Genomic DNA, 27,021 nt, shown 5'->3' on the forward strand with positions numbered 1-27,021 from the left:
TTATCCTAGAGATGCATTTGGCCCATCAAGCTCATTTTTGAAAAAGTTTTGCAAAGCCACAAAACCACATGCACAATTATACGTTTGTCTGAGGCTAATATTATTTGTATGGAAACAATCTGTGCTTAGATCCAAGGTGTTAATTGCCTTAATAAAAATAGATGTTAGATGGAAAATCAGATGTGATACTTTCTTTCAAATCTAGGAAAAATTAATTTTGCAGTGATGTATTGCACTGGCACAATAGCCTAAGGTTCAAAACTGATTCCCTGAACTCCCATTAACTTCAGTGGGAACAAAGTTAGGGCAATGTTGGCTGCTTTAAATTATTTGTTCAAGAATAAGAATTTAAGAAGAATTGGAAGTACATTGAATGATTTTTGACCCAGGGGAAAATTACCCCTTGGAAGCAAAAACGTTAGCAAAGTCATATCGCACAAAACCACTTAATTACATCTAATATACAATGGGCTCAACCCTTCACTCACACTGGCAAATGTTTGTGCATATTAATGACACTCACTCACACAAGAGGTCTATGGGGCTACTCATGGAAATAAGTTCTAGCCAACATGAGTAAGGCCAGGTCTACATTACAAAGTTAGGCTGGTTTAGCGATGTACTCAGGGGTATGAAAATAACACACCACAGCTGACATAGCTACATCAGCAAAACCCCCAGTGTAGATACAGCTTCTGTTGGCATGAGAATGCTTCTCTTGGCCTCGCTAATGTTGTTCAGAGAGGTGTGTTACCAGTATGACAGAAACATTCCTTCTGTTGGCATAAGTACACTACACTTGTGGGCTTTGCTAGTATAGCTATACCAGCAAAGTGTCTGTAGTGTGAACGAGGCCTAAGGCTTTCAAAGGGTACATCTACACTACCGATGCTACAGCAGCACCACTATGGCAATGCAGCTAAGCCACTGTAGTGTAGATGCTTCGTATATCGACAGAAGGAGTTTTCCTGTCTATGTCGTTAATCCACCTCTCAGATAGGCAGTAGCTAGGGTTGACAGAAGAATTCTTCTGTTGACCTAAATGCAACTACACTGGGAGTTAGATTGACCTAAGCCCGGTACTCAGGGCATGACGTTTTTCACAGCCCTGAGCAAGGAAGCTAGGTCGATCTACTTTTTAAGCGTAGGCCAGGCCAAGGTTGCACGCTCAGTGTTTAGCTAGCTATGACACCTTTCTCCTGCAGGTTAAGGCAAGCCAAAAATTGGAGTTGGATCTTTACACCTCTTTCAAGGATAAACAATGGGTGCATTGGAGCAAAGAAATCAAGCTGATATTAGAAAGCATAGAATGGCAATATAAATGGTTTACAAGGCTCTCTCTCCTCGCATCTCCTCAAAAACAGATCTAATGTCTGGGACAACAGGCCCACACTGTAAATACCTCAAGTTCACCCTTATTCACACTATTTTATGTTGTCTCATGGTCTATCATTTTAGGCTCAATGTTCTATACTGCACAGAAAAGGTTCTGACCTTTTACTGCCCCCAGACTGTGTAATTGGCAACTCCTCTTGGCTTATAGATCAAACAAGCGTAGCTAGACATGAGCTCATTTTTGCCTTAGTAGATTACTCTCCACACACCTAGGATCTGATCCAAAGTCCATTGAAGTTAAGGGTTTCAGTGGGCTTTGGATCAGGCCCTTAATGCCGAAACCTGATATTTGCTCCTTCCTCCCAACTTAGCTAGAACAGAACCAGTTTTACAAGCAGGGTTTTCGTTCAGAGTAAATAATAACCAAAAACAATGAATCACCGTCCGGTGGAGTCCAAGGAAACCACCAATGGACCTTTATGTCAAGCTAATCCTTACATCCCTTTCACTCAAAATACGGCTTTCCGTTGTTAAGCAGAAAGAGGCATTCTTTTCCACTTGATCTACGATGGGATTTTCAAAAGTGCCTAAATGACTTAGCAGCACAAGTCTCATTGAGAATCAATGATTGCTTTGCCCAGAAGTTACCGTTTAGGAGACCCCTGCCATAGATATAATCAGAAATCTGGTAGTAGACTTTGCTTTCATAGAATCATAGAATATCAGGGTTGGAAGGGACCTCAGAAGGTCATCTAGTCCAACCCCCTGCTCAAAGCAGGACCAATCCCCAATTAAATCATCCCAGCCAGGGCTTTGTCAAGCCTGACCTTAAAAATATCTAAGGAAGGAGATTCCACCACCTCCCTAGGTAACACATTCCAGTGTTTCACCACCCTCCTAGTGAAAAAGTTTTTCCTAATATCCAACCTAAACCTCCCCCACTGCAACTTGAGACCATTATTCCTTGTTCTGTCATCTGCTACCACTGAGAACAGTCTAGATCCATCCTCTTTGGAACCCCCTTTCAGGTAGTTGAAAGCAGCTATCAAATCCCCCCTCATTCTTCTCTTCCGCAGACTAAACAATCCCAGTTCCCTCAGCCTCTCCTCATAAGCCATGTGTTCCAGACCCCTAATCATTTTTGTTGCCCTCCGCTGGACTCTTTCCAATTTTTCCACATCCTTCTTGTCGTGTGGGGCCCAAAACTGGACACAGTACTCCAGATGAGGCCTCACCAATGTTGAGTAGAGGGGAACGATCATGTCCCTCGATCTGCCGGCAATGCCCCTACTTATACAGACCAAAATGCCATTGGCCTTCTTGGTAACAAGGGCACACTGTTGACTCATATCCAGCTTCTCATCCACTGTAACCCCTAGGTCCTTTTCTGCAGAACTGCTGCCGAGCCATTTGGCCCCTAGTCTGTAGCAGTGCATGGGGTTCTTCCATCCTAAGTGTAGGACTCTGCACTTGTCCTTGTTGAACCTCATCAGATTTCTTTTGGCCCAATCCTCTCATTTGTCTAGGGCCCTCTGTATCCTATCCCTACCCTCCAGCGTATCTACCTCTCCTCCCAGTTTAGTGTCATCTGCAAACTTGCTGAGGGTGCAATCCACACCATCCTCCAGATCATTAATGAAGATATTGAACAAAACCAGCCCGAGGACCGACCCTTGGGGCACTCCACTTGATTCCGGCTGCCAACTAGACATGGAGCCATTGATCACTACCCGTTGAGCCTGACAATCTAGCCAGCTTTCTATCCACCTTATCGTCCATTCATCCAGCCCATACTTCTTTAACTTGCTGGCAAGAATACTGTGGGAGACCGTGTCAAAAGCTTTGCTAAAGTCAAGGAACAACACGTCCACTGCTTTCCCCTCATCCACAGAGCCAGTTATCTCATCATAGAAGGCAATTAGATTAGTCAGGCATGACTTGCCCTTGGTGAATCCATGCTGACTGTTCCTGATCACTTTCCTCTCCTCTAAGTGCTTCAGAATTGATTCGTTGAGGACCTGCCCCATGATTTTTCCAGGGACTGAGGTGAGGCTGACTGGCCTGTAGTTCCAAGGATCCTCCTTCTTCCCTTTTTTAAAGATGGGCACTACATTAGCCTTTTTCCAGTCATCCGGGACCTCCCCCGATCGCCATGAGTTTTCAAAGATAATGGCCAATGGCTCTGCAATCACATCCGCCAACTCCTTTAGCACTCTCGGATGCAGAGCATCCGGCCCCATTGACTTGTGCTCGTCCAGCTTTTCTAAATAGTCCCGAACCACTTCTTTCTTCACAGAGGGCTGGTCACCTCCTCCCCATGCTGTGCTGCCCAGTGCAGTAGTCTGGGAGCTGACCTTGTTCGTGAAGACAGAGGCAAAAAAAAGCATTGAGTACATTAGCTTTTTCCACATCCTCCGTCACTAGGTTGCCTCCCTTATTAAGTAAGGGGCCCACGCTTTCCTTGACTTTCTTCTTGTTGCTTTCTCCATGAAAGATCCTTCTTCAGTGCCTGTGAGGTAAGAAATGAACCTGGGTCTGAGGTGATGGCTGGAAAACCAGTTACTGCCAATCTTATTGCACCAGCTTCACTCCCCTCCCATCCCTTTGACCCCTGGACATGGAAAATCTTCATGGATAAGCTTCCCCCATGGGCTGAAACGTTAAACATCCTGCATTGTCTTTCCTCTCATTCCCTTTGTGCATTGTTTCCATTGACTATTCATTATTAAATTTAATGGATGGACATGCCCACACTGGCAAGCAAAAGATTAGGGATGCTTCTGTTGTCCTCGCCATACTACTCTACACACGCCACCGTACACCAAACCAAAAATTTGTTCATTAGCTAGGAAAGGGCTAAAACACCCACATTCCTCATCCAGACATGCAGAAATACTGGAGGTGTCCTGGTATGGGTCTATCTGCACAACTCACCAGGACAGGCCAAAGGAGCCAAGGAGGAACAGAAGCCCGTTGAGAGAACATCCATAGTCCATCTTAGAAGCCCTTTGATGAGAGGAACTGGATAGCTCAGGGTAGAGAAATGGGCTCTGGTATCCACCTCTGATATGTCAGATCAAATTCTCCTGGCCAGTGCTTAACTGAAAGCTGTGACCCATTTGATGGTCTATGAAAACAGTTGGTCCATTCCTAGTAAGCCTTCTCACCACAAGCGACCCTCTTATTAGCAGACTCAGTAGAAACACCAAAGCATGAATGCATCAAGGACACTGAATTCTCTCACCCCTGAGATGATCCCTCTGGGTCCAAGTGCAGACACTTTACTGAGGCAATGCAGAGCAATTTGCACATCTTCTGCATGATATAAACAGAGTGCCTCAGTCTTCAAACTCACTGCTCTATGATGTACAGGTATGAATTGGAAGTCTTTCACATCTCTTATGGCTTTCTTATTACCGCTCCTTGTGAGGATTTTTTTTTTAATGGTCTGAATCCTGAAGATTAACTAGTCCAAGAGTTTTCAAAGCAATTAGTGATTTTGGCTGCCTCAGTTTTTGAGAGCCCAACTAGAGACACCTTATAGGAACCTGGTATTCAGAAGCTGGGGGCTCATCACTTTCTGAAAGTCAGGCCCCCTTTAAGGTGCCTCAGGTTGGACACTCCCAAAAATGGAGGCTCGCAAAATCACTAGTTGCTTTGGAAAGCTCAGCCTCAATTTGACAGGACTCCAGGCACTGATTTTTCACCTGATTTCTTTGGTCATTAGACACCTGATCCACTTTTGCTGGATATGAGGCAGGTTGCTTCAAACAGTTACCTAGAGGTATTTTCAATCATTTGCTCCCCTCCACACACACACACACACACACACACCAACCCCTCCATAGTGTGGAGAGATTTAGAACTTACACTAGATATTAGAGGCCACTTGAAAAACCTGCCCTAACACAAGTCTGTTATTGTACACCTTGTTTACTTACATTCATTCTGTGGTCTGGGACCAGGAAACTTTGCTCAAGGAAATTTACTGTTCAGATTAATAGTGGGGGAGGGGGGAGGTAAAACTGCTCGCTTTTGGCTCAGGGATAAGTGCAGGCGAAAGTTGTTACTGGGAACGTTGTCAAGGAGCTGGGGACACAGAATGTGTTTTTGAAGGTATTTATTTTAAATAAAGAAAGTTTATATAGCTTGAGAAAATTATTTGGACAGAAATTACATCTCAGAACATAGCTCTTCCTTCTCACCTTGACACTTGCAGAGCTCCTCCGTCCCCTTCCCTTTCCCGAGCTTTGTCATAAAAGCAAGTTTTCATTCAGAGACCATCGCATTCATCATTGCATTCTGATTTACAGCTAGATCATGGCCCAGCCTTACACACCCATGCGCAGCCAGAAGGGGGAGTAAGACCCACTCAGACCCACCTTGGCATGGCAGCCCCAGACTTTAGGTCAGGGCACAGGGATAAACAGGCTGCCTCATATATACAGCCCCCATGAGCAAAAGAGTTGGAGCTGAGCTCTTGGGGGGTAAGGACTGCGCATTTAGCAACATACTGCAGCAGGCTACGTCCGTCCTGGACCATGAAGGGAACAGGGAGCAAATTGTGACACTGACTCACAGTTACTTCCCTGATGCTACTCCTGGGGCAGTGCAGCTATGTACCACCTTTGCCCAGAGCTCTGCCCAAAGAAACAACCTAGCCCTTAGTTTGAAGGGTGAGGGGGAGAAACTGTCTGATTCAGGAAATGCTACAATATGCTACGGTAATAGTCCAAGCTGGTTCAGCATACCGTACCAATCAGATGCCCTGGTGATGGGCAGAATACACACACAGTCAGACAGAGATAGTGAATAGATTAGTTTAGATTAGATTTGACTGCCCAGTACTTTAATAAGGACTGGTTTAATGCACATATAATATATATGCAAAGTGTGCACCATGTTTCCTGCTAGTGGGTGGAGAATAACAGCCTACTACTGTCACCATCTAATGAAGTCAGTGCTTTAGCTCAAGTGGCAGAAGTCTGTGTGATGACGCTGTGAAGGTCCCAAGCGCAAATCCTGGTGACTGCTGTAGGGGCAACGACAGACCCCCACTGGAACTAGTGGCCTTAATAAGAGAGAAATGAGGCAAACTTTGCTCTTAAAGAGACGTGAGAAGTTGGGGCTTCTTCAGTGCTGCAGCACAGGGCTGATCTCCAGGCTAAATACGAAGGGTTAAAGCGAGGTACTGAAGGCAATATGAGCCCAGCAGAACAGATTCAACTTGATTCTCTGAAATGTCTCCATAAAACATCTTACCGTTTTAGTCTGCATTTCACCTTTCGCAGCTTCCTTATCCATGATCCCTTTTAACGCATATTCTTCATCATTATTCTCATCATCATCATCATCATTCCACTGAGGCACCAGAAAAAGAAAAGGCCAGGACCGACTCAGCGGCAGCTCTGGACGAGTGCTGGGAGAGATGGGAGTCCTGTGAGAGACAGCTCACTCCAAGCATTACACTGGATTCAGTTCCTGTCCTCATGTACTTCCCAGCTACTTCTAAGCATTGTGCCAGGACTGGGTTCCTGCTCCCCAGGAACCTGTGTGGGACTCAGCCCCTCTGAGCTCCCATGCCTCCAGGGTGCAAGGCCCAGGCTCTGGGAGTCATCTGCTGGGATTTGGTTCTTGTGAGCTCCTGCTGTCTCTGAGCTCATGCCAGATCTTGGCTCCTCCCCACATCCTGTCCAGGTTGCCTCAAACTGCAAGAGCTCCAATCTAAGGTGTATTTCAGGGGACAGAGGGAATGAAGTGGAGAGAGAGAAAGGAATTATTTCACCAGTGCCAGAGGATGAATTATCCCTTGGGATTGTACCAGATGGGGATGGGACCAAGTTGGGAAATAACAAGAGTTGGAAAGCAGAGTCTAGGACAAGAAAAATGGAGGGGAATAAATCCCACCCTATAAATACATATTGTCCTAGATTGGGAGGATGAAGAGGGCATTCAGATATTCATCTGCACACCTGCTTCCTTCAAATTTTTTTGATTGCCTGATGGGAAACCAAAACGAAAGAAAAAAAATTCTGCTGAAAAATTTCAATTTGTGAATGAAAAAAACTATCATGAAGAAAACCTCATTTTCCAACCTCTCTAATGCAGATCTCTTTTCAGATTTGCCCCCCATTATGCCTTCTGAGTTCTTTTGAAAATCTGGCCCTCGTTTCAGGAGGATGCATGCGGGTGACAAAGGTGAGATTTTTCAACTGAAACTTTTTTTTTTGGTCAAAAATTGTAGATTCAGATTGACTAAAACATTTTGTAAATTCCCATTGAATCTGCCTGCTTTAGTTTGAAAAAGCAAACAGAAAAATCCTCCCAAAACCAAACTGTTTTATTTTGACATTTTTGTTTTGATTCAAAACCGGTTTTTGTTTGAAAATTTCCTTCAATTTAATTTTTAAAATGTTAATGTTAAAAAACGCTCAAAATCAAAATTAGACATTTCATTTTGGGTCAAACGAGGCACTTAAAAAAAACCCCAACTTTTGAATTCACCAACATTTATTTAAAATGTTGTTTTTGGATTGAGCTGAAACAAATTTCTCCCCCGCACCTCCAGAACTGTCAGAGAACTCAAAAAAATCAATTATTCACCCTGCTCCATGTACATATAATCTGTCAGGAGCAATGGAGTTTGTAGCTATTAAGTCATTGAAATCAAAGGTGTAATCAAGAACAGAAATGTTAACTTGGCACATTAGTATAAAAGTGTCCTAGCCTTCCGTAGTTATATAAGACACAATTCATAATACATTTGAGGCAGAACTCTGTAATAAGTCCCTTCTCTGGGACGGTGCAAGACAGGTCACATCTGGCAACTTGCTTTCAATGTCATTTTAATCGTTCTGGTGGTAATTATATCCACAGCTGGGAAATCAGGTGCATCAATGAGTTTTGACATCATGGAAGGCCAAAAAAGTTTGAACGGTTTCTCTCTTCCAGCAGAACGTTCGTAGGAGTCTGGGTGTGGCTGGGGACCCCCTTCTAACACAGAGGAGCCTGAACACCCTTCCCAAACAACAAGCATTTCAGAAAGGCTGCATTGCCTACCCAACAGACTGGCAGTATGGCTTGGGTTGCCAACCCTCCAGGATTTGCCTGGAGTCTCCAGGACTTAAATATTAATCTTTAATTAAAGATAATGTCATGTAATGAAAATCTCCAGGAATACAGCCAACCAAAATTGGCACCCCTAAGTTTGGCGTACTGGAGAGTGCACTGGGCTGAGGGTCAGGGTGCCTCCATGCTACTGCTGCTGCTTGACCTTGGGCAAATCATGTCTCCTCTCTGAGCCTCTATTTCCCTTTCCACTCCTTATCTATCGGATGCAGGGACACTGTGTTTGCACAAAGAAAAGGAGTACTTGTGGCACCTTAGAGACTAACCAATTTATTTGAGCATGAGCTTTCGTGAGCTACAGCTCACTTCATCGGATGCATACTGTGGAAAGTGTAGAAGATCTTATTATATACACACAAAGCATGAAAAAATACCTCCTCCCACCCCACTCTCCTGCTGGTAATAGCTTATCTAAAGTGACCACTCTCCTTACATTGTGTATGATAATCAAGGTGGGCCATTTCCAGCACAAATCCAGGGTTTAACAAGAACATCGGGGGGGGAGGGGTAGGAAAAAACAAGGGGAAATAGGCTACCTTGCATAATGACTAAGCCACTCCCAGTCTCTATTCAAGCCTAAGTTAATTGTATCCAATTTGCAAATGAATTCCAATTCAGCAGTTTCTCGCTGGAGTCTGGATTTGAAGTTTTTTTGTTGTAAAATAGCGACTTTCATGTCTGTAATCGCGTGACCAGAGAGATTGAAGTGTTCTCCGGCTGGTTTATGAATGTTATAATTCTTGACATCTGATTTGTGTCTATTTACTCTTTTACGTAGAGACTGTCCAGTTTGACCAATGTACATGGCAGAAGGGCATTGCTGGCACATGATGGCATATATCACATTGGTGGATGTGCAGGTGAACGAGCCTCTGATAGTGTGGCTGACATTATCAAGCCCTGTGATGGTGTCCCCTGAATAGATATGTGGGCTCAGCTGGCAACGGGCTTTGTTGCAAGGATAGATTCCTGGGTTAGTGGTTCTGTTGTGTGGTATGTGGTTGCTGGTGAGTATTTGCTTCAGGCTGGGGGGCTGTCTGTAGGCAAGGACTGGCCTGTCTCCCAAGATTTGTGAGAGTGTTGGGTCATCCTTCAGGACAGGTTGTAGATCCTTAATAATGCATTGGAGGGGTTTTAGTTGGGGGCTGAAGATGACGGCTAGTGGCGTTCTGTTATTTTCTTTGTTAGGCCTGTCCTGTAGTAGGCGACTTCTGGGAACTCTTCTGGCTCTGTCAATCTGTTTCTTCACTTCAGCAGGTGGGTACTGTAGTTGTAAGAATGCTTGATAGAGATCTTGTAGGTGTCTGTCTCTGTCTGAGGGGCTGGAGCAAATGCGGTTGTATCGCAGAGCTTGGCTGTAGACGATGGATCGTGTGGTGTGGTCAGGGTGAAAGCATCTTGCACAACAGGGCACCAGCCTTGGTTGGGGTCTGTTGCTCTACGTGGAAAACCAATAGCAGAGCATTTGGGGTGTGGGTCTGATATTCTCTTGCCTTCCTTCTCTCACCCACTCCAAGCTCCCAGCGAGGGTGGAGTGAGTTTAGGGACCACTCTTCTCCACCATTGGCTCTTTGACGGTCTCCAAAATAGTCAATGAACTCCCTTTTCTTTACAGGTGCTTTGGGTTCCCAGGTTAAAAGTCGTAGGCCAGATGCTCAGCTGGTGTCAGCCAGCCTAGCTCTCTTCACCTCAATGGCACTGAGCTGGCTGGCACCGGCTGAGGATCTGTGCTGCACTCACTAAAGCAAACGGCCCTGAGGAAATCAGTGAAACCCATCAAAAACACAGAGTCAGCAGCCACCAAACCAGGATAAGTTGAAACACGATAGGCAGTTATTTGTAGCCGAGGTGTTGTGCTGTGAACAATTATTTTTAGGAGGAGACGTGAGTTCACTCCCATTTTTCCCTATGTACGTCTCCCCGCCAAACTCAGAGGCCTGGTCCCGCAGTGATCATCCCTCCAATCAAACAGGGCTGGGCTCACACTTCCTCTGGAACCTCTCCAGCCACTTGCCAAAGTAAGGAGGGTTCTTACGAGTGGCATAAGACTGACTCCTTCCTGAATGAGCCGTGCTGCAGTGCTCTTAGCCAAGGGCATCCTCGCCCTTTTTTAGACTGGGGTGAGCCCTGGTTTAGCCAATGATGGACAGCAACTGGGGTAGCTGCACCAGGGCAAAGCGCAAGTGTAGATGAGACAGCCAGAAATTGCATTGATGGAGTTTAATCCAGTTTCAAGCTGGGAATAAGCACAACAGGTGCAAATTGTAGCTTTCCGTGGTCAACACCTGAGGTCTACGACAGGTGCTGACCACCAATGACTGAGGTACAGAAAAGGTAAGCCAGATTCTGCCTTCAGAAGTGCATATCTACTAAGTTCCACTGCGTGCATCCGATGAAGTGGGCTGTAGGTCACAAAAGCTTATGCTCAAATAAATTTGCTAGTCTCTAAGGGTGCCACAAGTCCTCCTGTTCTTTTTGAGGATACAGACTTACACGGCTGCTACTCTGAAACCTAAGCTACATGTGCGCATCAAAGTAAATTCTCTTATATGGAGCAGGGGATGGACAGTAACCCACCAGCCCCATGTCTTTGCCTTGTGGTCATTTTAACAGCCAGCCCCATACCCCCTGCAAAGTGGGTCTGTTCTTTGTGCCCCTTTAACTTCTACTGGCAATGGGGCATATGCACCAAGCAGCACCATGTACTTTAAAGGTCCCGTTTTAGGCCTCAACTCCCCTTCCACAGGCGAAGAAGCATCCGGGGGGGAGATTTCCATTCCCTGCCCTTGAGTTCTCACTCCCTCAGTAGCACAAGACAGCACAGGCCTTCTGCACTGATGGCATTTAGCACTTACGCAGCACGACTGATCTTCAAAGCGCTTTACACCCAATGACTAATTAAGCCTCCCAATAGCTCCGAGAGGTGCTATTAACCCCACAAGGCAGGGGAGGGAACCGAGACAGCAAGCCAGACTGGCCCCTGGGGGAATGCCACTGATCTGAGGCTTACAGGTGGCCCAGCGTTATGTAGCGATTAGAATCGGGGTCAGTGCCCAGGCTGCCAAACAGGATAACAGAGAGACAGCTTGTCGCTCTCACCAGCAGAAGTTAGTCCAATAAAAGATGTTGTCTCGCCCACTTTGCCTCTATTATCCTGGGACCGACAATTATGCTGCGTAGGAACTCAGATAGTCGCAGTTCTCCCACCCATGCTCTGATAGCCCCAGATGAAAGGTGCTTTAGTCCCCAAGAAGAACTTAGCCTTGAAAAGTTCTGGGGTGGAATGGCATCAGATCTGTGCATATCACCGGAAGGGCGAGTTTGCCTGGATACAATGGGGGCTTGATTCTCTGCCTGCTTCCCATGGTGTAACTCATTTTGCCTCAGTTACAGTCAGTTTGGTCCTGTGGTTAAAGGACTAGATGAGGACTCCAAAGATCTGTGTTCATTCCCAGTCGATCTGCTTTGAGGCCTTGGGCAAGTCACTTCTCCTCCCGATGCCTTTGTTTCCTCTCGCACCACTTATCTCTTTAGACTGTAAGCTCTTCCGAGGAGGGACTGTGTCTTACTACGTGCCTAGCCTGATCTCGGTCGGTGCCCCTGTAACACATCACCTCCTTAGTCCATCTATAGCCGTAAGTGAAATACGTTTCAGCTCAATGCTCATGGGCACCACAAAGCATGCGGCCCTTTTACATCCCATGCTCTGTATCCAACAGATGGTGTGTACTGTTCAGACCGCGGGGTGCTGGGGAACCTAACCAGAAGAAACTCGTGCAGTTGTGAAACAAATGATCATACACAAGTGGCAATTTCTGATTGCCTGTCAATGCCTCTTCATCAGTGTATTGATCATCTAGGCCACACAAATGACCTTGTCATTCATTTTTAAATTCCATTTCAAAATAACCACACTGGGCAGAATGCATCTGACCTATACCCGGGTACAATATCTAGAGTAGTGAGTGGCAGTGTCAGCCCTGCCCCCTAATCTGGGGTGCCCTTTACCCTGCCTGGCTGGTTTTGCCCCCACTCCTCCACAAACAGCGTCTAGCATGTAAGTCACTCCGAGCTCGGCATGTGTGCACTTGCAACCTACTAGTCACACTCAGGCTTTCACTAGCCTGAGTTACTCTGCAAGGTTCCCCCAGCACATTCACAGTCCCAGACTTTTCCCCAGAAATGTATGTTTCGTAGGGTCCCCCCTCTCCTGGACAATACAGGCTCCTATAAAGTCCATCATTTTAGTAATAGAAACAATATGCACAAATCCTGTTACCCCAAATGGAGCTTCCCAAACAAACACACTGATTTAGCTAATACAACAAAACAAAGTTTATTAACTACAAAGAGAGCAATTTTAAATGAGTACAAGTAATGAGAGGCAAAAGTCAGAACTGAGTACAAGAGAAATAAAGCTAAACCACCACTAGTGCCTATCTTAAACTGATACATTCAAAGCAAAGGTTCTCTCACCACATGCTCTCAATATTCTTCCTGACCAAACCTCTAGGCCAGGGCCCTTCTTCTGTGTCATGGCTGCTTCCTAGGTTCCTTCTGGTGCAGTCAATGGACAGAGTGAGAGCCGGGAGGAAGGCTGCCTTGGGGTGTTTGTCCCTCATTTTTATGGTGTCAGTCCCTGCCCTTAGAAAAGATTTCCTGCTGAAATTCAGGGGACAGCCTCGCTTTTGACTGTTTATCTCTTGATGGTTTATCCACCCCTTGGAACTCCCTTTGTGCTTGATTCTTCTGTTTATTGCTTAAACGCAAATTAAGCAGATTACACATTCTTTGTTTGAGATAGACCTGATTGCCAATTTCTGTGTAGGTGGGGCTGGGGTTTGGAACATGTGCTAATAACGCCATACAGTGGAATCTTATAACTTTACCTATAATATTGCCATATATATTTTATCAGGACAATATTGATCAGCAAATTATGAGTTTTCAGATGATACCTCGGAAGGCATACTTTGTGCAAATGTTATTACAGTAACATGGAGGGGTGAATACAGGGCTGAAGACCATCACAATGACTTCTAAAGATTTATTATACTTCTGGCCCAAGAAGTCCTCAGCTGCTGTAAATCTGAGCAGATCTGTTGACTTTAAAGGAGGATCTGGCCCTTTATGTGTTTCAAAAGAAAAAGAAATCACATAGCTTCTGAGGTTCACGTTTCATGTCAGATCTGGGGAATTCAGATCTAGATCCAGGTTTGGATTCTAACTCATCCTCCCCTCCAGAACATGGGTAGGGGTGTTTGGCTCCGAGGGTGCCATCTGGGCCCATCATGCACTGATTGTCTGGAAATGCACAACCGGTGTGCTACCTGCGACAGACTTCAATGCCTGCCCAGCACTGGCCTCAATTCTCTGCATCTAATGGCGAAAGCATTTTCCCATTACCCTCCCTGTGTTAAGGTTGTTTTAGCTTGAAAAGCCTCCTCTAATCATTAAGGCCCTCAAGGCACAAGAAACTGCTATCAAACAGGCTATACAGCCCCAAACCGAGACGGATGCTGAGCTGCAGAAGCCGAGGATTAGTGAGAGCGTTCAGACTTTGGGAAGAATCCCTGGTGCCAGAAAAAGGTAGCTAGTTCTTTTTGGCATAATATCAACAGGTCTCTCTCACTGGAGCCATCTAGTGGCCACGTTTATTATGCCTTTATTCCAAACAGAGACATATCCATATATTCAACAAGGAGTCGGGTGGCACCTTAAAGACTAACAGATTTATTTGGGCATAAGCTCTGGTGGGTAAAAAAAACACTTCTTCAGATGCATGGAGTGAAAAATTACAGATGCAGGCATTATATAATGACACATGAAGAGAAGGGAGTTACCTCACAAGTGGAGAACCAGTGTTGACGGGGCCAATTCGATCAGGGTGGATGTAGTCCACTCCCAACAATAGATGAGGAGGTGTCAATTCCAGGAGAGGCAAAGCTGCTTTTGCAATGAGCCAGCCACTCCCACTCCCTATTCAAGCCCAAATTAATGGTGTTAAATTTGCAAATGAATTTTAGTTCTGCTGTTTCTCTTTGAAGTCTGTTTCTGAAGTTTTTTTGTTCAAGTATAGTTACTTTTAAATCTGTTATAGAATGTCCAGGAATATTGAAGTGTATCATCATATATCCATATATTGTTTAAAATTAAAATACCAGCTGTCACATCTTTTAATGGTCTTGTGAGCATTGAAAGATAATGGTCAAATGAGAAGACAGGCAGGTTTTGGCAAATCATACATAGGGTTCTTTTCATACAAGGGCCCAGATCTTCAAAGATTGATTGGTTCAAATATTGATCTCATTGATTTCATGAGCTTTGAGGATCTTAGCCAAGACTTCTGTTGGAAGGGAAATATTGTTTTTCTTTCCCTACCATACCTTTCAAATGATCGTATCCATTCCAAGATGCTTTCCAAATTAGGATGACTTGGAAGTCCTTTCAAATTATTATTGCTAGGAGTATCTTGTGTTGTGGATCTTTTTAGGTCAGTCCCTGAACACCGGTGGGGGCATCAGAGAGAGACAGGTCCCCCTTTGTTGTAGGCACAACTAAAGAGCTTTATCTCAAGCTGTAACAACCTGTGCTTTTAGGTCTGGAGGTCCCTGCTTCAGTCTCCGGTGCCTCAGCTGAAGTGATAACCATCACATCTGCTCTGTCGAAGCATGAATGGACACCCAACAGGAGAAGCAGTGGGAGGCTGAGTTTGTCAGACCTTGAAGCAATGTATTTCTCATGGCTTTACCTCTATATACAAAATATAAAACATACGTGGCCCTATTTCTTAACAGTATAAAAACCGAAATAGTATGGTGAGCTTGAGCTTGTCATTATGGCACCAGACAGAGTCTAGCCCCATCTGTGCCACTGACTTGCTATGTAGCCTCTAAACCAGTTTCTTCTTCTGTTAAATGGAGAGAGCATCAAAGTTTCACAGAGTTCAAGGCCAGAAGGAACCATTAGATCAACTAGTTTGACCTCCTGCACATCACAAGCCACTACATTTCACACAAATACCCCTATGCAGAGCTCAATAACTTCAGTTAAACCAAAGCATTTTGGTCCTCAGGAGATTAGAATTGTGTGTGCCACAGGGAAAGAGCACTAGAAACCAAGGCACACCAGTGCCTGAGGCCCTTGCAGTGGCAGGGAATTGGTTAGGTGAGACATGCCCAGATGATCTGTTGTAATAATTAAGCCTACAGATTTACCCTAGTTGTAAAAAGTATATGAAAGATCATAAAATGTCACAATCTAGAACAACAAATGTTGATGGGAATAGGTGCAAGAAAACCAGTCAAAGAAACTATCAGCCTAAACCAAAAGGACCACATTGATATAATCCACAGAAGGTTGAAATTATGCTGCTTAAAACAGGTGATGTGGTGGCAGAAGTCAATGAACCAAAACTGGTGTCAGACATTAGACCTAACTGGTGGACAAAATTCCCTTTGTGGGTCCTTAAAGAAAGAGACTTTGGGGTCTGGGTGGGAGGGGAGACAAAAAGAACAGATGAAAAAGGAAGAGCGGATGGAGGCGACGGAAGCAAACTTCACCATCCTGGCTGCTACCCCCCACCATCTCCTGCAACCCCAGACCTTTTTTGTCCGAATCCTGGGAGATGTTCTGACCAGCTCCAGCCAGAAAGAGGGCTCCAGCTGACATTGCCACCCCTATCAGCTCCCGCTGAACCCCAAACACCACCTGTGATAAAATAGGATGGGCCTTTGTAACAGCAACAGCGCCAATTCATCTCAGCCAACTTCTTCTCTTTCCCCAAAGGACAGTTAGGACCATCTCTGATACCCTCCAAGACCCTGTCAAACATGTGGGGGGAGGGGGGGAACAAGAGATGTTGTGAAAACGAAAGCCTTACTTAATACTTTCCATTTCAAATGCTTTCACAGTCTTTCCTTCTTTTCTGTATCTTTAATAAAAGGAATTTTAATGGTGTGTTTGTCATGGTTCTAAGCTGGCTGAGGTCTTTGTATACTAAACTCCCAATCTTATTTAACACTGTTTAGTGTTAACACCTTTATTCCATCTAAATTAATACAACAGATCCTAGCCAGTAAGAATACTTGCCCATTTCAAAAGGCTGCAATGAGACTTAATTAACTAATTGGAGAAACTCACCACGGGACAGAAATTCAGCAAAAGCCCCGTGCACCTCTTAATTCCACCTTAGACTTTCAAAAATAAGTTTTCAGTAGGGGACAGAGCTAATGTTTGCAAAGTGCTTTCTAGTTCCTCCTTGGAAGACATTCTATAAGAGGACAAAAATAGAGCTTATTTAAATACAATGCTGTATATTAATAGATTAAAAAGAACAGACATGTGCATGAACTAAACTATTGGCAGATTAATTTTAGAAAATCTAAATCAACATGAGAAATATTTTTGAGCTCAGGACTATATGTACTCTGTAGCTATTGTTTGCACCATGCTTTAATATCAGGTCTGATCAGAGGATGAGGTGCACATATAGGAAATAGATGGAGTTATTTTTAAACACAACGCTTGATGGATATTTTTTAAACCATTTGGTTAACTAACATGTCCAGAAGGTTCTTTCCTTCTCTGTAGGAGAATGAGGACTGGTCTACCCTAGAAAGTTAGCTCCACCTAGCTATGTCACTCCGGGGGGTGAAAAATTCACATCCCTGAGAGACATCGTGAAGCTGACTTATGCCCCTGTGTAGGCAGCGCTAGGCGGATGGCAGAATTCTTCAATCAACCTGGCTATTACCATTCAGAGAAGTGGATTTACTACAGAGCCAGAAGAATCCCTTCCATTGATGTAGTAAATATCCACACTATAGGCTACAGCTGCAGTGCTGTAGCTTTTCTAGTGTAGACATACCCTGAGTAAAAGCAACGGGTCTGACTCGCCATTGCCCCGCAACTTTTTCCGTCACTTTCAAGGCAAGTGCGTGTAAAACACCAGCAGATCAGGATAATAGCATTTACACCTACACAAGGGGCAGGGCCATGGAGTATCAAGCCTGGGAGTTGTATAATAATGGCACTAAATCTACAGGAAAGAAAAAAATCCCATAAAATGAGGCCCTGATCCTGCCAAGACTTATCCATGTGCTTAACTTCACATACAATATGTAACTCCACTGAAGTCAATTCCCGTATGGGAGGAGGATGTGGGAGCTGGCTGCAGACTATTCTGTTAGAGAGCGTGGGAAACAATGGGAGACCAGCACAGCCCAAAATGTGGGTGGCATTGCCCAGGAAGGGGACACATGGCAAAGTTGGCTGGAGAATGCACTCATTGAGCATATCCTCTCTGCTGGCAGACCTCCAATGGGGTCACAGGAAAGACTGTAGTGGAAATCCTATGAGGGTCCAAGCAGTGGTACCATCTCTTGGGAGGTATCTTCCCCAGGATACTGAGGGCCTTACTCCCTTAGGATGGCACTGGTTGTACCAACTCTAGTGAACCTTCACCTTTGTACCTTAAAGAGCATGAAAAATGGTGTTTCTACTGGTAGCGCTGGAGAGGGGGATGTCATCAGCTCCACTCACTGTTGGGAAGCCTCCTTCTGGCCACTGTGGGGATTAGGTCTTTCCAGGTCCAGCTCCCACTTCGGACATTCGTTCACATGCCCACCTACCTCTCTTTCTGAGACTCAGGGGGCTCTCCCTTTGTGGTTTGGCCCTCCAGCCAGGTCACTGCAGGTTTTCCCTTTGAGGGGTCAAAGTCCCACTGGATGACTGTCCTAGGCAGTCTTCTGCCCCACTGCCTTATCTGTGCCACCTACCCAGTGGATGGTGGGGGAACCTGGGCCCACCCACTACTCCAGGTTCCAGCCCAGGGACCCTACAATCAGCAGCCAAACTCTGCACAGTCCCAAACCTTGCTACTGTTTCCCTGGGCTGTTCCTACTTTATCTCGGTCAGGCTCTTTGCCTCTATCCGATTCATTTGCCACCCTCCCTTAGGTACGCTCTTCCCCCAGGGCTTCTATTCTCCCCCGATTTCCTCCTGTCATTCTGTGCCAACTTCCTGGCCTTACCATAGCCCTGCCTTTTCCTTCTCAGCTGGGCTCTGTTCCCAATCAGGGGTTACTGAGCCAGCCTAATTCCCCTCAGGTGGGGCCAACCATGTTAACTGGCCCCATCTCAGCCCCATTAACCCTTTCAAGGCTGGTGTGGGGTGAACATCCCATCACAGGGGGGCGCTTTTAGTGCTCGGCGAGCATATTCCTAAAACATCACCTACATCTCGGTCATTTGTTTTATTTTTTATTTCACTCTTGCCGTCTCTCAGGACTATTTCAGGGACTGTTGGCATGTGCCATCAATAAACAATCCTGTTAATTCTGTGTTTAGAGGCGCACATCTGATTACTCTGTACCCACAACTCAGGATACAGCTGTTGCCAGATGATTGCCCCTGCAGTAGTCAAGGAAGAGACTCCGGGGTATTTTTACTGCCTGAAGAGGGGAAAGATTTGTTGTCTGAGAAAATGTTGGTGCCAGACCATAGCATAGGCCGCACCACTAGATGGCTCCACTGGAAGGCACCTGCTTTAGCTAGAGCAGCCAAAAGAAAGGAACTGAATCATTTGCACACTACAAAGACTCGGCCGTCGGTACATAAATACTCTTTTGCACTTTGTGCTACAGTCTTGCCAGGCAGCAGAATCTTGGGGAAGGAGGAGCCTTTACAAATAAATATTTCCCTAGGGTTTGCACTCACTTTTATGTTCTGCTGTTAAAATCAATGAGAATTGGGCATCTGAATCCCCTAAGTGTTTTAGAAAATCCCTCCTCCCCGAAAATAAACAAAATATACCAGTGAAATATGCCGGGTTGTGAACACCATCACTATGATGATGCATCTCACATACTCCCCTCTGAAGCTCTGAATGCTCCAAGCGAGACCAGGCGGCTCGTGGCCTGTTGCCCTTGTAGCACACGCGGTCATGTGCAAGGTACATGCAAAACACGACATCGGATCAGAACCGCAGCAATTTATACCCACTTTGCGCTGGTGCCAATGACTGCACACCGCGCGGGGCAATGCGGCCCTGAGTCGTTACGCTTTGGTGGGGGAGAGATTCAGTAGGAGCTATGCAACAGCAGCAGTTTCAAGAGTCAGAATCCCTAAAGAAGCAGCCCTCACTGCATCTCCTGCTGGCACTGTGGGCCTACCAGCTGTCCCAAGCTCTGCAGACCTGGGTTCCAGCCCCTGGATCTTTACATCTTGGGACCTGGCCCTTACAGTCCCTCCTAACCCTATGGTTCTACCTGTTCACAGGATGCAACATACGCTACCTTCTCCCACCACACTAGTCTGCAGGTGCTGAGGGTGGATTACGCTGTGGCCCTGACCTCACCCTACTCCTCCACCTCTACTTCTGTTGGCAGTAGATTCACCCAAACGCTGGGACAGAAGGGCGGGGTTATACCTGGCCCCATCCCAGAGAGTCCAATCACTGGGAGGAAGTTTCTTGGGTGCCTGCCCCATGCACATCTGGCTTTAGCCTTTAATAAAGATATCCACAGAGCGAGTGAGCATCTTGCTGCCTAGCACCACTCGCTAGTTCTTTCTTTACAATTTCCCAACCTTGGCTACAAGTTTGCAGGGAGGGAAGTATAGTTCCCCTCTTCTATTTCTGCCTTGGTAGAGATCTTCCCCTGCAAAGAGTATTGTAAATATAGCTCCCCAATTTTTTTTAAGTCCGACTAGCAGGTCTCTTCATTTTTGCCACCAAAACAGGGCCCCATAAATCTTCTAGGCCCTATATACTCAAACCTAAACTGAAAGAGACCAGAAATTGATGCATACCTGAGAGTATTTTTAATTCCAGCTCTCACAAGTTTCATTTCAAGTGCTCTTAGCTGCCTTGCCCCAAAGAATTACAACAGTTTCAGCCAGATTGCTGGTCAAAAATGTCAAATAGTTTTACCTTGAAAAGAAAAGGTTTTTTTCCTCCAAAATTTCTTGTGACTATATATTTGTTTGGTTTGCCAGCAAAAAAAAAAAAACAACAACAACAAGAGCCAGACAAAAATATCAGATTTCAAAAGCCATTTTTGAATAATTGTTTGTTTGTTTTTAAACCAGCCCCCTCTCCCTCCCACCCCCCAAAATTCAGTTTGTCATTGGGGAAAAAATTGGCCAGAATGAAAGTTTTCCATTTTGGTTGAAAAGTCATTTTTCATTGAAAAAGTGTTTTGATGACACATAGTTGACCAACCTTCCTCAGTGGATCATGGGTAGAGAGGGGTTCTCCTGTATGAAGTGTGATTGGGTCTTAGTGGACAAGCAGCTCGACGTGAATTCCAACTATACTGCTGCAGTAACACAGGCTAACACGATCCTTTGATGGACAAACATGGGAGTAGTGAGTAGGTGTGGGGAAGTGATTTTACCTCTATAGACATCACTGGAGGCACGACACTTGAATACAGCACCCAGTTCTGGTGTCCACATTTTAAAAAAAAAGGTTGAAAAACTGGAGAGAGTGCAGAAAAGTGCCACAAAAAAATGATTTGAGGCCTGGAGAATATGCCTTACTGTGAGAGAAGTAAAGAACTCTGTTGAACTTACCAAAAAGAAGACTGGGGGGACTTGTGTACAGTGTCTAAGTGCCTTCTTCGGGAGAAGATGCTGGATGTTAAAGGACTCTCCTTAACATAGTGGAGAAAGGAGAACAGAAGCTAGTGGTGGGAATCTAAAGCCAGACAAATTCAAATTAGAAACAAGTTGCACATTTTAATTGTGACGATGGTTCACTGTTGGAACAAATTACCAAGGGAAGAGGTGGAATCTCTATCTTGCTGTCTTCAGCTCAAGACTGGATTCCTTTCTGGTAGACACAGCTTTAGCCAAACACAAGTTATTGGGCTTAATGCAGGGTTAACTGGGTGAAATTTAATGGCCTGTGATAAGCAGGAGGTTGGACTAGATGACCTAATGATCCCAGCTGGCTTACGAATCTATAGACCAGGCCCCTCACCCACTGAATGACTTAATGGGCAAGACCAAAGCCTTGAATAAACACCAGATATGAACCTGAGGCCCGCGGAATCATGTAATATATTCTTGGGCAGTTTTTTTCCCTGAAAAAGAGGCAGTCTGCTGCATTTTATACATCTGGAAAGTTTCCATGTTTCCTCCTCTATCTTCCGCTCAGCGAGTTACCACCTTAGCATAGCATGTAGATGAATTAATAGATTGGAGGGACCAGATTCTCATCTCAAAGGAAGCGGGGTTTCCGGGGAGTGGTCGAAGGTACTTCTCACCACTGTTGGTACTCCAGTGCCTGGGGAAGTAATGAGTGCAGGAAGATCCCAAGGTTTATTAGGATTGCAACAAGGCTTGGTAGGCATGAGATCAGGACCCCATTGTGCTAGGCGCTGTACAAACATACTCAGACAGATCCGGCCCTGAAGATGTTACCAGTACACAGAGGGGAAACCAAGCAGAAGTAACTTACATGAAGTCACACCGCAGATCAATAGCAGAATCAGGAACCAGATCCTGAGGCCAGTGTCTTAGCCACTGAACCATGCTGCCACCAATAAACATAATGCATCTCTTTGATATTGCCTTGATGACTGAGGGAGGCAGAGATCAGTGCGTTGACAAACAGTTACCACCATGTCAGAAGCCAAACAAATGCTTGGGTTCGTCAACATCAAACAATAGGAGCTCCTTGAAACTTTCCCTTTCATTTCCGTCTCGCTTCAGTTCAGTCAGCCTGAGAACAGGCTGTATCAGGACACTTCTTCTAGTCCCGGGGCAAGGAAGGGAGAAAAGGAAGACGAATAAGTTGGCCAAATGTTTTAGAACCTCCCAAAAGTTTGGTGGGTTCAGGTTCAGGGTAAATGTTCAGGGTGGAATTTTCAAAAGCATTGAAGTCCCATTGAAAGTCCCTGAAGTCACTTAAATACCTTTCAGGATCCAGGCCTTAGGTTCATCTGAAAATCACAACCTTACTGTTGTTGCTTTGCACTTCTCTAGTAGCAGCCAGCCCTGACGGTTTGAGTGGAAACTCCCCCACCCCTGCTCCCCAGCCCAGTAGCTTTCCTCTTCCTAATTAATTTCTCAAGATGCTGAGGTCTGGCTGGAGTAGCAGTCTAGGGTGACCTGCCCTAAATTGAAAGTGGCCCACACAAATCCAGAAGCAGAATAAGCAGCCCAGCATTCTTTGGTGATTTCCGCCTTGCAAGCAACTTCTCCTGCACTAGGAAGAGAGAATGAAAACAGAGCACAGGCAGGGCTTAGAGTCGTAGGGGCCCTATTTTACTTTTCTTTGTGGCAAGATGATCCGCCACACACTCAGCCGCTTCCGCCCCTCATCTCATTAATTGATGTCTGTTCAAGGGAGCCTTGGTTCTTTATTTCCCCCCCTCCCTCCCCCCCCGCAGACTACAGAGACAACCCTGGTCATACATACAGGGGGCATGGCAGCCAGCCAGCCAGCCGACAGAGCGCGGGAGGCAGGACAAAGCGGCAAGCAGATGACTGTTGATCTTGAAGATGGGCAACTCACTAAGCCTTTTCTTGGCCTTAATAAAAGCTCCTAAATAGGCTCAGAGAAGGTTTGCAAAAATCCCTGGCTACTGTTATGGAAAAGGACAGAATTGTCTTCAGATACTCTCAGCCTATTAAGGCTGATACATTTTTGTTGGAGTAGCTGTAAGTGAGTGACATATTAACATGGAGTGTTGACAGTGTGTGTGTGTGAGAGAGAGAGAGAGAGAGAGAGGATTTTGACTCAAGCACGCAATCCATTCAGTATTTGCTCTGCTGTGTATTCTCAGTTCCTGCCTTTTGACTGTAAGCCGCTCCAGTCATGGACTTTTGGCTCACACATTTCACCTACCGCACAGCCGGGTGGACATCTGCAGCGCTGTGCTAGAGAAATGATACAAATAATAATTTCAGCCACCCTCCCTCCCTACATATACCCTTGTCTTGGCGCAGGATGAAAGAAGAGTGTTACATGGACGTGCAGCAGACCTAATGGAGTTTTCAGGGAAAGGGTTTGTGACCTTAGCGAGAATGACGCATAAGCAGGGATGCCTCAGAAGGTGGCCTAGCTGGCAAACAAAGTTCCCTGACCTTGCACAGAGCCTCACTCCTGCAGACCCCTGTGCCCACATGGAGCCTGGCAGACAATTGACTTCAATGGGACTTAAGTGGGTGCTAAAGTGCTTTGCTGAGTTGGGGCCTCAGTGCACGGGAAGTGGATCGTGCCAGAGGGACAGCCCTGAAGAATGATTGACACACTCGATTTTGCAAGGTGCTGAGCACCCTTGATTCCCATTTGAGTCAGTGGAAGATGAGGGGGCTCAGCATCCCAGGAATTGTCCTCCTGTAGGTGCAGGATCAAGCCTTTTGTGCTGGCTCCAGAGACCAACGAGAGGAAGGGCAGGTGACTGGTTACGGGGCTAGTCTAGGATTTGGGATACCTGGGTTCATTTCCCTGCTCTGCTGCAGGCTCCCTTTGTGACCTTAGCTCCTCTCTGCCTCAGTTCCACATCTGTACAATGGGGATAACTGCCGCCCTGCAGACATGACACATATAGGGGTCAGGTGCACCCCCCCCCCCGGGTTGACTTGTAATGAGCATGCTCACGTGGATTGAGCATGCTCAGTAACTCTGCTGAAGCTGGCTGCCCTCACTCTGTGACCCTCCCCCCCCCCCCCCACTATTGGCAGGCACAGGTCATCGCTGCTGCCCTGCTTCACAGGGGTGGTGTGAGGTATTCACTTACTACAGGAATGGGGGCCATAAGGTGCTCAGCTATGGATGTAGAAGTTTTCCAGCAGCAGGATGGAGTGTCTTAGCCCCATTGCAGGCCCAGCAGCAGGACGTCAATGCCACCCTGGAGAAGCCACCTGTGGAGTAGAGGGGAGAGGATCATTCACTTTCCTCAGCCTCTCTGCCAAGTCTTCCAACAAGGTTGCCCATTAGAGGGAGATTTCTGGGAGCTGGACACGTGTCTGCCAGGAACTGGATTAAAGCCACCTTATGTCAGCAATTTTCATTCTCTCCATCCCTGGGGTGGCCTCAAACTGGTGACGCAGAGATGAAAAGTGCCTGTCCTGCTGCCCATCCCAAAGCCCCTCCGTCTCTCCTGGAGCACGGGGTCATTCAAAACATGCTTTCTCCAAGCGGTCCCATGGGAGCAGCATTTCTTAAGCGTTTGAACACAGTGCCCCCTCTTCAGGGAAACGAAAGTCATTGCACCCACCCCCTCTGGGCCCCAGCCATGGGTTTTTAAAGGCCAACCTATATCAACCACTGCACCTTCTGCACCCCCCAGCTAGCACTATGCAGCCCACAGAAGGCTCAGTCACCAGCTGGGGTGCCCCCCTTGTGGCAGAGCATGGCACAGAAGCCCTCTAGTTTCTGTTGACCCTAGTCTGTTCCTTCTTGTGACTCATCCCTCTGACTGGGACACTCACAGCCTCACCCCTTCCGGGGCCCAAATGAAAACCTAAAGCCTTAGTGACCACATACCAGGCCCCATGTAGGCTCAAGGGCCCTTGCCCCTTTACTCCCAAGACCGCTCCTGTTAGGAGAGCTCAGGCCCACCCTCTCCTCTGGGTTCCAGCCCAAGACCCTTGTGATAAGCAGCTCCAGCCTGTTTCTTATCTCTCCCCACTGGCCCCCTGGACTGCCACCTACCTTTGCCTGTTTGCCAGTATCTGTCATGGAGCTGCACACTCCTCTCTCACTGCAGTTGCATCTTTCTGGGCCCCTTTTCCCAGGTTATTGCTGAGGAGATTCCTCCGGGTGGCTCCTAGCCTTTCTGACAGGCCCCTTAGAACTCCTTCACCTGTGCAACCTATTGCAGCATCCCTCTCTCGGTGCTCACCTATTAACCCTGCAGGCCATCCTTTATAGAACCACCCAAGCTGGTTCTTCTTAGCTGGCTCTAATCCTTAATTATATGTCTCCCCTCCAGGTGCCACAGAATGTGCTTATTGGATGCTACAGCTCTCCTTAACCCTGTCACTGCCAGTGTGGGTTTTATGAGGCCGGCCACACCCACACATGCTTTGGGGAATGCTGATGTAAATCTTCACATTGTGATAATTCCTCTGTTTTCCTACATGGTTTATTGATTGGTGAAATCACTAACCAAGCTGGCATTTAAAGTATCATCTGTGTTAACATCCATTGATATGAATGTGGTGTCGCTCCTCAGAGCCGTTGTCTCAGGCTCTGTGCAAACTCAGGCAGACAGCACAGTATGAATTACATTAAGACGACGCATAGAACGTAAAGGGTACATTTTCCAAGAGCACCTAAGTGACTTAGCTGCCTAAAATCCATTGAAAGTCAATGAGACTTGATCTACTACTGGTCTACACCTAAACTTTCAATCCACCTCGCTACATCTCTCAGGGCATTGAAAAAATTGGCACCCGGGCTCTGTAGTTAGGTTGCCCTCACCCTCACTGTAGATGCAGCCAGGCCAATGGAAGCATTCTTCCATCAGCTTAGCTTCCACGGCTCGGAGAGGTGGATTAAGTAGACTGATGGAGTAGGAAGGTGATGTAGGAAGTGGCTGCACTGTAGCACTCGGGTGGCTCAGCTGCAGAGCCCCAGCTGTGCCACTATAGTGTGGACATACCCTACGTCACAGAGGCCTGGATTCTCAAAGGCATTTAGGTTCCTGACTTCTTTTGAAATGAATAGAAATAGGAGCCTAAATACCTGGGATGATCTGGGCCTGAGGAGCTTTTGAAAAATTCATTCCTAGGAACCATGAAAAAAGCAACGCTTTTCAAGTCCCCACCACAATAAACTCTTAGTAGTAGTCATACCAATAAACGTTTATATTATGGGGGTGCCTGATCAGGATCAAGGCCTACTGGGCTGGGTGCTGTGCAAACATTGATAAGAGAAAGTCCCTGCCTGGAGGACTTGCAGTCAGGAAGACACAAACAGGCAAAGGGTAGGGGATGGGAATGTAACATGGGAGTAAATTAATTGGGCGAAGGATTGACCCTGTTTGCTTTTCACATGTTTTGCTGTTGTTGTTTTGACTTTTAATTGGGGGCTAGAGGTGAGGTGAGGTGTGGGAGGAAAGGATAGCAGGGGCTAGGAAGAGGAAGGGAGAAAAAGAGGGATAGGAGGTTTTTCACCTTCCTTTGCAATGTGGGGCATTGGTCACTTGCTGGTCTAAACTAAAGTAAATGGTGGATTCTCTGTAACTTGAAGTCTTTAAATCATGATTTGAGGACTTCAGTAACTCAGCCAGAGGTCAGGGGTCTATTACAAGAGTGAGTGGGTGAGGTTCTGTGGCCTGCCATGTGTAGGAGGTCAGACTAGATGATCATAATGGTCACTTGCAGCCTTAGAGTCTAGGAGCCTCTGATAGTCCCAGCTCACCGCTGGCCTAGTCATAATGAGCAGGCTGGGTTTTGTAAAGTGCATGGCAGGGGTGTGTGTACAGGAGGAATCTGGAGGAAGAGGAGGCGATGGCTGTTCAGATTTTATCAGGGAGTTTTCCCCATGAATAAAGGGTAATATGGGAGAAAGTCTAGAGACATTCAGGGGGTGGTTAAG

General features: G+C 46.2%; 1 long non-coding RNA gene across 1 annotated transcript in view; it reads right to left on the reverse strand.

The window, feature by feature from the left end:
- The window catches only part of LOC122463085, a 62,073-nt gene extending 36,771 nt beyond the window's left edge, over nt 1–25,302 (reverse strand). The window contains exons 1-2 of the long non-coding RNA XR_006286067.1: nt 25,132–25,302; nt 24,215–24,338 (exon numbers count right to left, since the gene is read on the reverse strand). This is a non-coding gene — a long non-coding RNA (uncharacterized LOC122463085). The remainder of the gene's footprint in view (nt 1–24,214; nt 24,339–25,131) is intronic.
- Between the last annotated feature and the right edge of the window lie 1,719 nt (nt 25,303–27,021).

The sequence above is a fragment of the Chelonia mydas genome, chromosome 15, assembly GCF_015237465.2.
Source record: "Chelonia mydas isolate rCheMyd1 chromosome 15, rCheMyd1.pri.v2, whole genome shotgun sequence".
In the NCBI taxonomy this organism is placed as follows: domain Eukaryota; kingdom Metazoa; phylum Chordata; order Testudines; family Cheloniidae; genus Chelonia; species Chelonia mydas.